The sequence below is a fragment of the Lycium ferocissimum genome, chromosome 8 (assembly GCF_029784015.1).
Source record: "Lycium ferocissimum isolate CSIRO_LF1 chromosome 8, AGI_CSIRO_Lferr_CH_V1, whole genome shotgun sequence".
Classification (NCBI taxonomy): Eukaryota; Viridiplantae; Streptophyta; class Magnoliopsida; order Solanales; family Solanaceae; genus Lycium; species Lycium ferocissimum.
The window spans coordinates 20,192,122-20,210,280 of NC_081349.1; the positions used below are offsets into that span (position 1 = coordinate 20,192,122).

Sequence of the window (18,159 nt, forward strand, 5' to 3'; positions counted from 1 at the left end):
GATGTCAACACATTGAATGTATTGGTATGTAAAGCAATTGAACGAAATAACATGGGACATGGAATAACATGATAAGAAGTGAAACTGAAGGCCTGAACATGAACATGAGCATGAATATATATATATATATATATATGTGTATGTATGTAGAACATGAGTAAAAATATATGTGGGAGAGAATTAGTATAACCGACATGTAACCACCACGTTAGCACGTGGCATCTGATCTTTGCCCGATTAGCTAAGCCATCTTGTACCTTGCCAGGGGTACAAGACATAAACATGACATGAATGGATCCAAATCCCTCAATGGGGAAAACATGAAGGAATCGTCCTAATTGGGCGGAGAGATCCTTATCCTACGGTGGCAAACATAGTTTCAGGCTGTCTGAGCCTTCTCGGTAATCTACGCAACTCTCAAAAACATGAACATGATATAGTTGGCTAAAAAGCCCGTGATTTTCGTGAAATAACTTGTAATCATGGTTTCATGAAGCATGACTTGTATTTAGCATGTGTGTATCTTGTATCATGGCATGAGAGCAATTATATAATATAATTGCATGAAAACTTGTAGACATGTAGGATATTCATGAAATAAGCATTTTTATTTATAAACATGCATGCAAGAACCCATGGAATACAAGATATGGGTTTTCATGGATTATGGACAGATTCTCGATAATCATAATGAAATATCAAGAACAAAATGAAGAATTACTAACAATTTCATACATATTATAATCATGGGACATGGGCCTAAGGTTATCATGATCATGGTCAAAACCTTAGTTTTCGTATAACTTCGTAATGTATGGAAGAAGGGCGTGTGGAAGAACAATGATATTCCCACACGTAGATAGAGACTTTACATACCTAGTAATGCTCCAAACTTGTAATGGAAATATGAACTTTGAATAAGAATCCCAAAGCCTAGTCTTGAATCCCTTTAATTGGGTTTTCTTGAAAACCCTATGTTAAGAACATGAAATTCATACTTAGAATTCATGGAAAGTTGATGAAATTCACTTAGGATGATCTCAAGGAGCTTACCTTGATGCTTGGAGAAGTTGAGAAGAGAGAACTTTCGTGTTAGGGCTTGAGAGAAATGAGATTTATGAAATAAAACTGAAATTCTCGTCTTTTAATTGTCTCGCCGTTGCATCTATGGACAGCGAGGGTCTGATTTTTGAGGTTGGGTTACGGTGACCTGTTACGGGCAGTAACACGTGTTACGGTCCGTAACGATGAACCGTCCTTTGGTCCAAGTTATGAGACGGTGATTTTTCAATCCATGCCCGTTACGGTATGAACGAGTCCGTCACCGAAAACATGATTATGATCCCGAGTCATGATTATGATTTAGTACGAATTTTTACGAGGTGTTACAATAACACAGCAAATAAGGCGACATGCTCAATCACAACAACAAGACGGCAAGCCCACAAACAACAAAACCAACCTAATAGAACTCCAACCCAACTCTATACCCAAAGGACTAGCATGCTTTCCCCGTCAATATCCAGCTCCAACATATGCTTCACTAATTAGAGTCTAACCGAAAGGTAAATCGTAACCTACCTCGATGTCGAGCGAGTGCCACGATCAATACAACACAAGCCTTGCCCTTCCGGAGAGCTTCCGAACGTTTGAAGTCTATTCAACAATGCATTCTATATAAAAAAGAAGACTAACGATACACATATTGCTACAATACTATCCGAATCTGAAGTAACCATTTTAAAGAGAAAAATCGAGCCCACAAGGGCAAAATAGGAATTTTGAGTAAAATTGACAAATCAACACTTAGGGAATCCAATATTATCCCTCAATTACTAATTAAGCTCAAAGAATCACCAATTGCACTATTTAGTCAAAAATCCCTAATTTAGGAAGAAACCCTAACTTCCATAACCATAAACCATGAAATTAGAATGATTCAACTTAGTAACTATTTAATCCAAGAATTCATGAGTAGGTTAGACAAGATTTACCAACAAGAATGCAATTTTATAGCATAAGATTTCAAGATGATAAACTTAGAGTTTACAACTTCCTTTCCAACTAACCCCTTTAATTCATCATAGATTCTAACTTAGACAATATATAAACATAAATTAAGGTCAAAGGAGCTTACTCAAAGATGATTCAACTCTAAGTGCTCTTCAGAGTGCCTCTAGAATTCTTTAAGTTTCAATTTGGTGAATGGGAGGAGAATGGTTCGAATTGGGAAATATAAGGGAATTCTGTTCAGCGGTCCCCGCTTATGCGGTGCAGGACCCATTTACACGATCCTGTCTCAGCGGATACCCGGCAACTGAGGCGGATCTCATTTAATGACTCAACTCCCGTGTCTTTGGGCTAAGTCCTGCATGGGCGGACCCGCAGAGGAGGAGACACTCCCGCAGAAGCGGGACACCAGAAAACTAGAAAATTTGGTGAATTTTCACCAAGTCTAACCCAAAATCCTGACATCCACCCGAGACCTCCTAAATACAAATTGAACATGAAGACACATGTAAAAATGTGTTACGAACTCAACCGTGGTCTCGAAATTCCCAACACAGGTCATTTTGACTTGGTCAACCCCCAAGCGGCCAAAATCAAGTTTCTATCCAAGGGTACAAAACGCTCCCAAATGTCTCGCAAATGAACCAAACATCCCACCAAGTCATAATCGACCCTCCGGACCTCATGGAATCCACAGAATTCCCAAAAAGATCCGTTTACCTAAAAGTCAACTATTGGTCAAACACTTTTCACTTTAAGGTTCTAACTTCCTCACATCCTATCAAAACTAGCCCGATGACCTAGGGAACCGTGTCTCCCATCCCTGCGGGTAAAAAACACTCTAACATGGCTAGGGGAAGGGTCAAAATATATGTAATAACCAAACGGATCGTTACATCAGATACCAATTAAATAACCGTTCTTCCTCAAATGTAGGAGGAAGAAACGAAGGGAAGGTACCTGAGTTGGTGGAAATCTGGGGGTATATCTCAAGATTTTCTGCCTCGATCTTCCAAGTAGCCTCCTACTAGACGGTGCTTCTATTGCACCTTGACTGAAGAAATCTCCTTACACCTCAACTTTCTCACTTGCCTATCCAAAATCGTTATCGGCTCTTCCTCGAAGGACATATTCTGATCAAACAATACTGAATCCCACTGAATGATATAAGAACCATCTGAAGGGTACTTCTTCAACATGGAAACATGGAATGCCGGATCAATACCTGAAAAGCCTGGTGGCAAAACTAACTCAGCCACCTTTCCAACACGACGGAGAATCTCGAAGGGACCAATAAACCTCGGGCTCAACATGCCCTTCTTCTCAAATAGCATCACACCCTTCATGGGTGAAACATTCAACAAAACCTGCTCGCTAACTATAAACTCTAGATCATGAACCTACCGATCCACATACTCCTTTCACCTACTCTGAACTGCCAGAAGCTTTTCCTGAATCAACTTCACTTTGTCCAAGGACTCTCTCAACAAATCCATACCACAAGGTCTCACCTCGAAAACATCGAACCACCCAATTGGAGAACGACATCTCCTACTGTACAAAGCCTCGAACGGTGCCATGTCGATACTCGAGTGATAACTGTTGTTGTACACGAACTCTTCCAATGGTAAGAACAGGTCCAATGACCACCAAAGTCTATCACACAAGCTCTCAATATGTCCTTGAGCACCTGAATAGTCCTCTCGGACTGGCCATCGGTCTTTGGATCAAACGCGGTGCTAAGATCCAACTGAGTACCTAACTCCTTCTGTAAAGTCTTCCAGAAATGGGAAGTGAACTTAGTGCCTCTAGCTGAGATGATCGTGGGCACTCCATGCAATCAGACAATCTCTCTAATGTAAATCCGCGCCAACTTCTCTACATTGTCATCTATTATCTGAATCGGAATGAAGTGTGTAGACTTGGTCAACCTATCCACAATAACCCAAATCGAATGGAACTTGCCCAAGGTCTTCGGAAGACCAACCACGAAATCCATAGCGATCCTCTCCCATTTCCACTCGGGAATAGGCATCCTCTGAAGCACAACACCTGGTCTCTGATGTTCATACTTAACTTGTTGGCAATTCAATCACTAAGAACCAAAATCTGTGATTTCCCTCTTCATCCTTCTTCACCAATAATGCTGCCTCAAATCACGATACATCTTTGTTATACCCGGATAATTAGAATATCTATAACTATGAGCCTCTTCCAATATCAAACGATTCAAACCACCCACGCGATACGCCCCTTAATTCTCAAGACACCCTCACTATCAAGCATGGCCTCCTTGTCCTCACCACTCAACACCTCATCCCGAATTTTTCACAACATGGCTTCATCGAACTGTTGTGCCTTAATCTGCTCCAAAAGAGACGACCTTGCCTCAACACAAGCTAGAACCTTGCCAGGTTCCGAAATATTCAATATCACAAAGCTATTAGCCAAAGTCTGAACCTCCAAAGTCTCAAAACGCGTTTAGTTGAAGGATTATACACACAAATACAATTATACGCAAAATTAAAGTGGAATACCGAAACATCTATTAAGCATTAAGTATTTACATAAAGAACAAATGATTTCTAATTTTTAGACCCAAATGGTAAAACAAAATGATGGTGAGTGGTTGTTGCAATTTCCTAAAATTAAGGTTTAATATCACTTAGTGTGTTATATGTTGTATCTGTTCCGTATGTCTGCAAATGAAAATTTATTATTCCCTCCATTTTATAATAAGTGGTGTTTTTAGCTTATGCACATCTCTTAAGAAATTGCTCACCCCTAGATAATTAGGAGTGATCTTACTAACTTACCCCTAAATGCCTAGAAAAAGAAAAATTACGTAATGATTCTTAATTATGTAAAAAAGGGTAAATTTTGAATAATAAGATCAATTTTTTTAAAATCTTAAAGCATCACTTATTTTGAAATAAAATAAAAAACGTAAAATACTATTTATTTAAAAATGGAGAAAGTACTAAAAGTGTGTATTTTGGAGATTCGCTCGTAAGCCGCATGTGAAAACGACAAGAATGCCATTTTGTCAATCCGCCACACGTGCCGAGCCCTTGGATTTTTTGCAAAAAAAGATATTGACATTCCTTTTGCAAAAAAGGTGTTGGCCCACGTGGGTTAAAAAAAACCACCTAATCTTTCCCTTTGTGTAGGTTAAAAATATTTGAAAAACAATATATGAATTTTACATAAAATACTCTTAAGTAATTAAAATGATCTAATAAGTAGGACCTGTTCACATTGTTTTTCATTAAACTTATTCCATGATTTATTGATAACCAAAATTCTTTATAATTTTATATTTTAGTTTATAGGCTAATAACAATCACATATTTTATTACTTCATTCGTTTCAAATTTTTTGTCTTATATTTTCTTCAGTCCGTTTAGAATAATGACTCTTTCCTTTTTTGACAACACTTTAGTTCTAATTTTCCACGTGACATGTTTAAGATCACAAGGTTAAAAAATATTTTGATATATTCTACATATATTTAATTAACAACCACGAAATTTAAAAGTTTTCTTTACTTTTTTAAACTCCGTGTCAAGTCTAAATAGACAAACAAATTAAAACAGATAGAGTAATACATTAGCTATATCAGAAACTAAGTAGAATGAATAATGAGTCAGGTGAAATCAATAATAGACCTGTTCCTCGTTTCAGGGAGAACTTAGGGAAGGTATTTTGATAATAATCAATTTAAAAAAATAGTCTTTTAATTCACCGATTGATAAATTTATTTCGACAAGCATGTATAATGGTTTAGTTCTTGCTCTGAACTCTCTTTTCATTTCACAGCCTCCTCTTGCACACCATCATTTGTAGAAATAAGATACAAGTTTGGAATTATATAAAGTTTGCTTGGTTCATTGAACCCAGTTGAAAAATGTATATTTATTATTTCTAAACTGCCAACTAATAGCTGTGTTATTCTTGACCTTATTCAAATTAAGTAAACTACCAAACCGTCAACTTTTATAGCAGTTTGTTTTTATCTATACTAGTGTTTGAGCGGGCCCCACTATTGTAACTTTATGGATAATTACTTCCATCAATTACTTTTGTCTTTTCTTTTCCGGTAATTAACCAAGGGAAAAGTAGAATTACAGGTGTGAAAATGTCCGCCTGTACCGGCTTTTGCTTTCATTTTGCTTTCGCTAACTAATCATAATATGTTTTTAATTATAACAAAACTGAATTGTACTTTTTTTTTTCTGAAGAAGCACTACGAAATAATATTTAATTAATATCACCACTATATTAACTTTTGTGACACCCCTTTTCTTCATGGTAAATAGTTTTACATTTATTAAAAATTATTTCTCCAATTGAAGTGACGATTTTGAGAAGAGTTTATTTATTGAGTATATTCAGAGTCGTCATTTGAAATAGAGTTTTGGTGTTCCAAGTCACCTAATCAATCTCTAATCAAAAGGAAATGACTCTATTATTATTGGTCCGCAAAAATAAAATATCGAGTAAGGAATTCTATTGAACGAGAAGAAGGTGTTAGACACCCCTCGAGTCTCGTGGTTCTAGAACGGTCGCTTTATTGACTTATATCTAGCTTGACTAAGACTTGGAGAAATTGTACTTATTAATTATGTCTATGATTCACTTAATATTGTTGTACTTTTATTAGTCTTAACTTAAACGCATAGTTGCAACCTTAGCTTAGACATATACATCGGCCAGTACGCGTAACCACGTCCTTTTCATTCTATTTACATGTACTTATTCGAGACGTGTAGTTGCAACCTCAGTCAAGACGATATATTATTTGAGTTAATTCACTGAATGGACAACCATGTTTTAGAAATTGCCTAGTAAAGTCATTTTTGTTTCTTTTAGGACTAGAATATCACTCAACTATCAATAGGATCACTCAACCATCAGTAGGAGGCTTTTGTAGTGTTTAGTATATGTGAAGAAAATAGTGATAGTTGAGTGATATTCTAGTTCTAAAAAGAAACGAAAGTGACTTTAATAGGCAATTCCTAAAACATGGGTGACCATTTAGGGAATTAAATCTATTATTTTTGTTCTCGTTTGGGCTTGTCACTTGAAGTATTTTAGTAATTAGTATCTTACAAATTTGAGACGCTTATTGTGTAACGACCTGTTTGGTCGTTATAGACTTTTCGGTATTTTTGACCATTTCCCGAGGTTGTTTAGCTCACATTTGACCCGAGGGGACCGTTAACACGCTTCCTGAGATCTTTCGATTTGATTTGGGTGACTTTGTGGGATGTTTGGGCTTTAAGAGAAAAAGAGTTGACTCAAAGTTGACTTCTGGGTAAACGGACCTTTTCGGGAATCCGTCGATTTTGAGTGGTCCGGATAGTCTTTTAGAACTTGTGTGTATATTCAGGTCGGTTTCCAATGCACTCGTGTGCATTTCGAGACTTGGGTTGGGAAGATGATTTTGAGGTATCGAGGGTCGACTCAGTCAACGAGACATCCGTTGGGTATTCCGAGGCCACGAGTGCGTTCGTAGCGTGTTTTTATGTATGTCTGCATATTTAGCATGTAGCCAAATGGCTTCGGGTGACAGTCGGGATTTCGGGTTGGATTTGTGAAACTTGAAAATTTCTGGTGTCTGGTACCGCTTTAGCGGTTATTCTGCCGTTGTAGCGACTTGTGTAAGCTAACATATATAAAGCGGTCCATCTCTCTAGATTCACTAAATGAGTGTTAAAAGCCCTAAGCCCTTCATTCATTACCATTCCGACTTTAGAGCTTTTTGGGAGCATTCAAGGCTATTCTTCATAGAAGATTATTGTGGTAAGTTCTCTCACCTTCCTTTACCTTCCTTGTTCCATTATTCACCTTAGGGATCCATTAATCATGCTAGTTTCATTAAGAGCTTGAGGATTAAAAAAGGGTTCAATGGGTTCTTCATTCTAGGCTATTAAGTTATTGTGGTAAGTATGGAATTGATTATTAGAATCTATTATTACATGATTCCTTCCTAATAAGTGGCTAATCTATGGAATTGGAAGTTAGGGTTTATACTCAAAATTGGGGGTTTTGCCTAGAATCCGAATTTAAGTGATTTAATTTGTTAGTTCTCCTAGCTTATAATTGATGGGAATTAATCACCTAGAACTTTAATTTCGTGTTGAGGCCTATAGATTCCTTATTCCATCTTTCTAGTTCATAAATCCCATTCCATAAGTTGGGTTTTGGGTCTTGAATAGAAGTAAGGTTGGAATGATGTTTCATGTTTATTCTAATTTCATAATTCGGCTATGACTGGACTTCCATTATCTCGAGGCTCAAAGGAAGGGAAAGACTACGGTTTGACTATTGGAGACTTTGCTGCTCGGCTCTCCAGGTAGGTTACGGTTTACCTTATGGTGAGACTACGATTAGTGAAGCGTACGTTTAGATAATATTGTCGGAGAATGCATGTAAACCTTCGAGTTTGAAGTTAAGTTGGATATTGTCTTAGGTTGGGCCTTGTTGTGTGATTTGGGGGCTAGTCACCCCGTTGTGTTGTTGACTTATCTTGTTCTATTTACTTATTGGCTCGTTGCTAGGGTATTTGTGACTAGTGATATATCATGACTATGATATTGCAGTACTTTACTTGATTGATACTGAGATGAGAATTGTGATTCCATTGTGGCTTATTGTGTAGCCTTATTATTGATATTACTTGTGTGCCCTGTGTGGTACTGCTTGGGATTGAATTGGTTGTTGATATTACATTGCATCATATTCAAATTGGTTATTGATATTACATTGCATCATATTCATACTCATTTCCATGATACATTGATATTGCATGGTTATGGTACTGATGATGATAAGAGAGAGAGAGAGTATCGCCTTCGAGGTCTTTGCCGGACAGCGTAAAAGAGAGATGAGAGTCCGTGATCCGAGGTCATTTACCGGAGTGGAAGGAGTGTACATTACCTGAGGTCTCTTACCAGGAACGAATGAGTGATCGATGCTCGAGGTCTCTTGTCGGGATTGAGAGAGTGCTCGTCGCTGAGGTTGTTCTTTGGGACGAGTAGTACATGGACTTCACGGGTCCTCCATGGGTTGTCTTTGCCGAGATGTGATGTTCCATTGTCGGAGTACATGTGTACGGTGCATATGCATATGCATTGCATTCATCATACATACACATATTGCATTGCATTGTACCTTTTGGTTTCCTGTGATGTGTTGTGATACGATTGTGGTATACTAGTCCGGAATGATTATAATGAGACTTGACACAGTTGGGATTAGATTCTATAACATGGGTGATGACTTGTTGTGATATGATTGTGATGTACAGGTTCAAATTGATTTTACTGAGACTTGACACAGTTGGGTTTAGATGCTATAACATAGGTAATGACCTGTACCGTGGATATAGATTCGTGTTGACTTGTACTTTGTTGGGTTATGTGTTTATCTTGCTTTGTTGTCTTTATATATGTTAGCTAGTCTTAGTCGACCTATGATACCTACCAGTACTTGTTGTTTGTACTGACCTCCACTTGCTGCATTTTTTTATGAATGCAGAGTACCAGGTTGGATCTACTTCTACTCCTCATGGCTGATATTCGAGGAATGCTGATTCGAGTCTCTTTAGGGTGAGCATGAGGAAGTTCACTGCCTGAAGACTCTTCCTGTTATTATGTCTTGCTTTCCATTCTGAGACATGATTTTGAGACTATTTATGTATATTATTATTCAGACTTGTAATATTTAGTTTAGATGCTCTTGTATGACCAGACCGGATATTGGGGTGGATTTCATTTACTTCCGCACTTATTTAATATTATATTGTGAGACGTTATTTTACTTTCTTCCACTATTTTATATTATTTGAGAATGTTGAGTTAAGGGTTCGCCTACCGAGGTAGGAAAGGTAGGTGCCCGCACGACTTAGTGAAATTGAGTTGTGACATATTGTCTATTTTTTCCTCTTTTCTTTTAATCTTTGCAATGAGTCCTCATAACCTATTTCACTTGTCTCACATATAATAATTAAATAGGCTTTAAACTTGGTCTAGAACTACCCAAAAAATTGGTCTTAGCGGCGGACGAATCGTAGCTAAGCCTTTAGCGAAGAAACTTTGACGTCTGTTGCTACCTTTAGCGACAGATTAGCAACAATATAATTCCGCCGCTACCTTTAGCGACGAACAACTCTGTAGATAACATATATAAAGTCAATCGCTCTTTTGCTTGTTGATTTCGTCGCCGAGAAATGTTAGCTACAGAAATTTCCACAGCTATTCCGTCGCAATTTGTATAATGTTATTTCTAATTTTGTAGTATTTGTTAAATATTTAGCTACGCAAATAACCGTTGCTATTTGTTGCTTATATATTATTCAAATTCCATATAAGAACATATTAAATGAAAAGTAGTAATATTTAATAGCATTACAAGAACCCAATTTATTATAAAAAACAAGCAGATCCAATACATAAATCCTAAAGCCTCACCAATTTTCATAATTTTACAACTAATAGAATAGAATCCAAAAAACAAAGCTAACTAATGTGGTGTTGGAGAGTGATGTTTATCAAGATCAGAAGTAGCACCCAAGGCCATAATAGTGTTTCTCGTGAGACCCAAGGCCATAAACTCTTCTCCTCATCTCCTCCTCCCACGGTCTCGTAACACATCCGAGTTGCAACATCCATCTCATCCTAATGTAATTGCTTTTGTGATCATTGTTGCTTAACACTTTTTGAGCAGATGAAAACTTTTTATTTATCCAAGAAAAAGGATATAAATATGTCATCTATAAGGTCAATAAGCTCACAAAACGTTTTACTTCAATGCACAATTCGAGATAGGTTGCCACGAACGAAGAGATTTTTCAGCACCATCGTGTGTTTAAACATGCAAATGTATCACAGTTCGCCTAACCAAACAAAATTCATTTTGTATAAGCAATTAATTTAATATCATAATCCAGAAAAATAGAAGGCAAAGAACATATTCAAAATTGTTACACCTTGGAAAACCGCGTTATCACGGCTTAGTATGAGCTCGGGGGAATTAGGAGTTACATAAGGATTATGGATGAAGATTATGTTATCGGAGCATAAGAACATATATATGACATTTGGAGAGTGTATGGAGTAAATCGGTTAACATGATCACTCGATGATAGCCCTCGAAACCATGAGTTAAGGTGGGGCCCACATGTCGGAATTTTGTAAAGGATATATTATAAGTGATACAAGTAGTACATGGAAAGTTGAGAAAGTCCTAAGAAGGACCCATAAGCCAAATATGGACATAAGCCCTCCAAAAGGACGATTTAAGGAAACGTTTTCGGATGAGTTGACTTGGAGGGGCAAAAACGGCATTATAAGTTTGGAATTTGGAAAAACACCAAGAATAAAAGTTGTAGATAATTGAAAGATATTTCCAACCATAGGTCGTGGTCCCTCACACGATGTCGGAATCAAGAGTTATGGCAATTTTAAGAGCAAGACCCTAAGCTGCCAAACTAGGCCCCACGTGAGAAGGTCGGTGAAACCGACCTAGGAGGGTATAAATACCCCCATCAACCCCGTTTTTTCAGCATAATAACATTCCAAAGGGTCCTAGAAAATTCTCTACACCTCCCCCACGCATTATAGTCCATAAATCAAGAATTTGACAATTCCGTGAAAAGTGATTGTTCTTGCTTCTACTTAAGCTTGGTGTTGGAAAAGGTTGATATGGCTGAGTTTTTTTCAAGTATAAGGTATGTTATTTATCCCATCTTTTATGTTGAGTTTATTTGAAGGTCTAGCAAGCCTTAAAAATGAAACTAGTAATGGAGAAAAGGTCATAGAGTGTTGTATTGTAGTTGTTGTGTTTATGGTGTGTTTTGAACGTGTTGTGGCCGTGTGGATGGACTGATTTATGCATACAAAAATGGTATCTAACATTGTTGGCGTGTTGATGAGATTATACTCCTTGATTGGGATGGAAGAAAGTGCATATTGTTGTTGTATGTTGAAAAACGTCGTGTGGGATGTTTATGGAATATATTGGTATGAATAATAGTGTTGTTGATGTTGGTATTATTGTTGTTGTTGATTGGTTGCTTAATTGTAATTTTGGGCTAGGCATATAAACAGGGGAGATGTTGCCCGATTTTCAACAATATAGAGTAGTTTGATTTGAAATTTGGAACAAGTGCGCGATAAAGAGTCTAACGTTAGTGTGAATCCTTTTAAGTGTAAACTTACGAGCTTGGACGAATAAGCGTAGCTAATAAGAGGTGGAATAGGTATGTAAAGCTTACCCTTTCTTTCTTTTAGCATGTCTTAGATGTAAGTAAGATATGATATGATACGAGCCTTGGGGTAACTCCATTCTTAAATTCCGAGCATGTCTACGATTCTTATTCACTTCTTGATGTTAGCATTCCTAATATAGTCGAGCTATGGCTCTTGAGTCTTTTGTATGATTGGATAGTAAATGTTGCATAAAGAGTTCTTGTTCCTAAAGGATTCTATAATGAATAAGGTCCGTAACTTTCATAGGCGGGCTCGGATTGCTTTGATACGTTCGTAGAAGATTCTATAACGAATAATGTCCGTAACTTTCATGTGCGGGCTCGGATTGGTTTGATACATGTCTATGATCCCTGAGATTCTCTTTACGTAGTCCTAATGGCATTTAGAACGGATTTGACATGACTATCGTTTTAATACTCGAACGTTGATTTCTTACTTATCTATCGAGTCTCAATATATATGGTTTCTCACACATCGTGCTTGTTATTGCTTCTTTCACCGAGTCCCGGCCGGGGACACGTATTCGTGCACAACTCCACTGCATTATTCACCGAGTCCCTCACTAGAGGGCCGGGACACGTTATATGTATATATATATATGATGATATGATGATGATATGATGATATGGGGATGGCGGCCAGGATGGCATATGATGATTCCATTCACCGAAAACTGTAGGTAGGACACGTTATATGTACATGTATATGATGATTTTATTTACCGAGTCCCTCACTAGAGGGCCGGGACACGTTATGTATATGCATATGTACTACATGATATTGACATGCATGATTTATGTTTCAAAGGCAAGCCTTGTGGTTTTCTAGTTACTGTACTACTTTTCTACACTCCTGATTTCAGTATGATCCGTCATTTCGTATTTCATGCTTTTTAGTACACATTTTACCCCTTTCTTCTTTCGTTTCATGCCACGCACGTGTATAAAAGAGTCGAGGATATTAGTAGAAGATGTTAGTTGATTGGCGAGCTCCATTTCCTTCCGGAGTCTTTGTCGAGTCAAAGTATCTATGTTATGGCATCTTGATTTATGTTTTTCCAAGTCCGTACAGTACGTGTCGGTCTTGTAAGCGGCTGCGTAAGCCGATGGTCATTATGCATTGTGTTACAAGTTTCATATGTTTAGATTTTCCTTGATTTGGGAAAATGAAAGGCATTTTTTTTTTTTGAAAAGCTTACATTATGCACTCATGTCATGATTTAAGGGCCCAGTATGATTATGAGTATCACTAGAATCTGCCCTAAGTAAGGGTCGGGTGCCCATCATGCCCTATCGAAAGTTGGGGTGTGACAAAAATGAACCTACTTATCATGAAAACTTCACAAGTAGAACACTCCATTCAATATGTATCTGCTCGAAAAGAACACCCACTTGGAACTGCAAATATGAGATGTGTTTACCAGTTGAATAAGGTAAAATAGTTTGGATAACGATTTTTTTTTGTTGTATTTCAATAGCTTTTACAGGTCTCAGATTATTTCTTGAACATTGCAGTATATTATAATTAGGTGATGTAAGGACTTATAGACCTTGATAGCTGATCTCTAGTTCATTCATTATGCTCGTTCCTCTCAGAACTTTTATTACATTAATGTTGTGTTCTTATATTACCGGTACACTTAAATCAACGTAGAGGATGTATCACACAAAAGAACAACTATGACCATTATGCATTCTACGACTACGCCGACGAAATTGATTTCTTTAGCTAATGGCCATTATGCCAAGAAACGCATTTTAGATTGGAAGATTTAAACAAAAGAACAAGAACTGGAAACCTAAAGTACATGCTCTCTCATATTTTCACACCTATAAGTACAGAGTCAAGTAAATGTACTGCTTCTTTTATCCTCAAATTGCAACACATTTCAGACATGACTGAGATTTATCATTTAAAGCACCTAATTACTTTAGATTCATTTTGAATAGAAAAAAAACTAGAATTTAACACATTATATCTGTTAAAATAAATCATCTTATCTAAAGGGTAGCTCTGTTACAAAGGAGACTTTATTTTGCTATTTTAATTTGCAGACCTGGTGTAGGAGCGCTAAATTGCCGAAGCAAAACTCATTCAGCACTAGCAAAAAGTAAGATATGTATTTGATTAATGTAAAGTCTAGATGTATTACCTGAACTATTAACCAATAAGATTTAGAATTTCAAAGTCATCCTTCACTAGCAACAAATCAACACATAATTTCAATTTTCCTCTGCATTCAATTTATCAAAAGTATAAGATATAATCTTGCATTGAAGTTGAGATATACATAACATTAAACTCCAGAAAATTGAAGTCTCTTCTTTTTGTTGTGTATTTTTATTTGGAGAACTTCTTTTTCCAGTTTTCTCTGATATGCTTTTGGCATATATTAATATAAAAGACTGATACAAAATTAATGGACCAAAAATGGCATGTTAGAGTTTAGTATATGGAATTTTCCGTAGAATACCCCAAAGTTACATAAAAATTTGTGGTTTGCACAAGTTGAGATGGTAAAAAAAAAAAAAAAAAAAAAAAAGCAAATTCTCATACAGCATTCATACTTAGCAATTAAGAAGACTGTATCTTTAATTTCTTTAAACAGTAGAAAGGCTGTAGTAAAAAATAGGTCTAAGATCTTACCTCTATACGCAGATCTACACAAAAACCTCAACTTAAAATCGTTCCATCAGTTTGAAAGTAACTATCGGAGTTGTATCACCATAAGGTTCGTCATGATATGCATCGACACATCCACAATTCTCCTACTCCTGAAATCACTTTCCAGAAAAGGAAGACAATAGGTAAAAGATCTAAAGAAATAGTTCCTCAAACAATTGATACACATTATACTGAATTTGATAATTGATCAAGCAATGAGCAACTAAACATGACAGCATGTATACACATTTTGTGGTTGTGTCCAATATGGATATTTGACATGGCTGGATACTTGCTAAAATAGATGATATTATAAGTACACTCTATCTTAAAAACTGTAGACTCTTACATAAAGTTGAAAAGACTCGTAAGAACTACTTAAAAAGCAAAAGGTTCGTCCCCAATCTTCACATTAAGTTGTTGGTATTTTACAAAAGTAAAAACAGAGAACCAGTCTTTTTTTTTTTAATCTTTCTGATTTAAAAGGACTGGCTAATTAAAGTAGTTGGTGTCTGCCTCTTCAATGATAAAAGCAGTCTCATGTTTCTCCAACCACAGATATAAGCTTGCTGTATTTTTATGTGTTCATGTTTAGATTTGCAAATGCACATGTTTTAGTGGGACATGAAAAGTACATAACATGTCCAAGAAGTCTCATTTTGACGTAGTTCCCTTGCATGCTGGACACAAAATAATAGATAACAGATAACAGTAGACAGATTAATCAGGTAACACCGTTAAATGAATAATAGAAACATTATTCTAAATGATTATGGTTGACCAAATCTAGCACACTACAATCTGGAATTCACAAAAATAACTTATGATGTTTACAACTCAAAGATTGAACTCCTTTCATGACACTTCCACTGAGATGGAGCTGTCAAGCATTATTTGGGATGAGGATTCATCATTGTTAGTACTCTACGGTTCCTGCTTAGTTATTTTCTAAAATATCGAAGAAAACAAAATTAGTCCGTCTCTAATTCTATAAATTGTTAATTAAGGGAACATAATCAGAAGCGAGCTAAGAACGAACAAATCTTAAGAATGAGCTGAAAAGGAGTAGATCCAAAGGAAAAAAGCATACAGAGCTAGTTGTCATTGTAGAAATTCCGTTGAGATAGGCAACAAACAAGTTCATAGTACGAAACAGTTCCACTGAAAAATCTTGAAAAAGGAAGACAATACAAGGATTTGAGCTCAAATATAAAAACAAGTAGATATAATAAGTTTAAGCATCAAATATTGGTGTATAAAAATGTTTAAGAAACTTATTAAGTATTAACTATATAAGTTATTAGCTATAAGGTTTCTATATAAGTTATTAGCTATAAGGTTTTCTCCTGCTGAACATTCCTGTTTTTCCTATTCCTAGAACAGTAATATGGATAGAGATAAGGACCTTAAACCATGGGAAATAACAACAAAAAATGGATGATTGACCCTCGTTCTTACCCTATAAAGCCCTAGGAGAAGATAGCTTGCTCAAAAGAAATTCAATTGGATAAAAAATGACAACTAATCAGAGCAGAGAAATACATAATACCTGAGATATAAAACCCTATAAAAATTAAAAGCTGCATAGGCGACGAGAAAGCCCTAGGAGAAGATAGCGAGAGGAGGCGTATATGTTTCAGACTTTGTTATATTCACTGTGCCCAAAAAATAACTCCTAAAAAATATGTAGCGACAGAAAAAATTTCGTCGCTATAGATAACTTGAAATTTTAATTTTGAACTTATTTTAACGACGGATCTTTCGTAGCAACCGATCTTAAAATATCTTGATGAATGAAATATAACTAGCGACAAAACATCCGTCGCTAATTTTTAACAAATTTTGTTCCCCCTGCTTTTGTCGCTAATTTTGTAGCTAAACTGAAGGCGCGTAAATTTCGCGCCAAAGTTTAGCGACGGATTTGAATTTCCGTCGCTATATTAGCTGCCAATTATTTTTTTTGCTTTTTTGGCGATAAAAATATAATTCGGTAGCCATAGCGACGGAAATCAGTTTGCGGCTAAAATCTGTCGCTAAACCAGTTTTTCTTTAGTAGTGTAGGCCCTGATTTAAATGGCAACATACATTCAGATATAAATGAATTAAAAGCTGTAAAAACAGCAAAATGCCAAATGAGCTAAATCGTAAACAAAGACCATTTAAAATCTCATTAATCTATATCATATGTTTTATATGAAAAAATGGGAACGGACCCCTTATGCAGAACCGTCTAGTTTTGGAAAGACGTAACCATCAGCTTAAAGCTTGGACAAGGACAATAACAAATAAACTAGATTTTATCTCAAATTAGGCACGTAACAGTAGCCTTTCCATTTTAAACTACCAAAAATTTAGATAAATTTTTCTAACAGAACTGTATATACACAAGTTCGGATAACAGCTTTTCAACTTTCTATTCATGCTTAAAATGTCTCTTTTTACACTTTTATGAGCAAAACTTGAAGAAACATACAAGACTTAGCTAGCATCTGGCCATAGATTGCCCAAAAAAAAAAAAAAATTGAATAACTTGATTTGGGTGAAGATTTTCAAGTTTTAAAAATGTGTTTGGCCATAGTTTTTCAAAACGTATTTCACTTTTTGTTTTGGAAAATATGAAACTTTACTTATACCCGTAAGTTCTAAAAATTATCACGAATACCCAACCATACAAAACATACATAATTGCTAATCTCAAATTATGCAGAACATGATATTTTAATAACAATTGCTAATAACATACTTACTAGCTACTATAATTTAAATTACAATACAAAGATCCATCCGTGCAAGAAAAAGAAAAAAAATCTTCACGATATAGAAGAGACTGTTTTAATTGCGAAAACATGATGGATACGGCTTTAATGGAGGAACAAGGTAGATAGATATATTTTTTTTTTTAAAAAATAAAAGGTTTGGGGTAGTTTTTAAAAGTTTTGAAAAGACCAAAGCATAGATCTTGGCCCAAAAACAGGTTTGAGCCAGAATTTGGGAATTTGAAGATTTGTTTCAAAATCTGTCAAAATATTGTGGCCTAACAAAGATTTGATGACAATCTTCAAAATATGCTCCCAAAATCTATGGCCAAACGGGAGATTAGTCTTTTTTTATTTTTTTTTTATTTTTTTTATACTGTTATAAGCAAAACTTGAAGAAACATACGAAACTTACTCTAAATTTAATGATACAAACACTACTAAAAAATAGCTAT

At 36.0% G+C, this 18,159-nt stretch overlaps 1 long non-coding RNA gene across 1 annotated transcript; it reads right to left on the reverse strand.

Annotated features, from left to right (window-relative positions):
• Positions 1–10,358: 10,358 nt before the first annotated feature.
• LOC132067493 (uncharacterized) lies at positions 10,359–17,586 on the reverse strand. Its single transcript, XR_009417157.1, has 3 exons — positions 14,931–17,586; positions 13,610–13,681; positions 10,359–11,002 (listed from the first exon to the last, which is right to left on the reverse strand). It is a non-coding gene; the product is annotated as an uncharacterized LOC132067493 (long non-coding RNA).
• Positions 17,587–18,159: the final 573 nt, after the last annotated feature.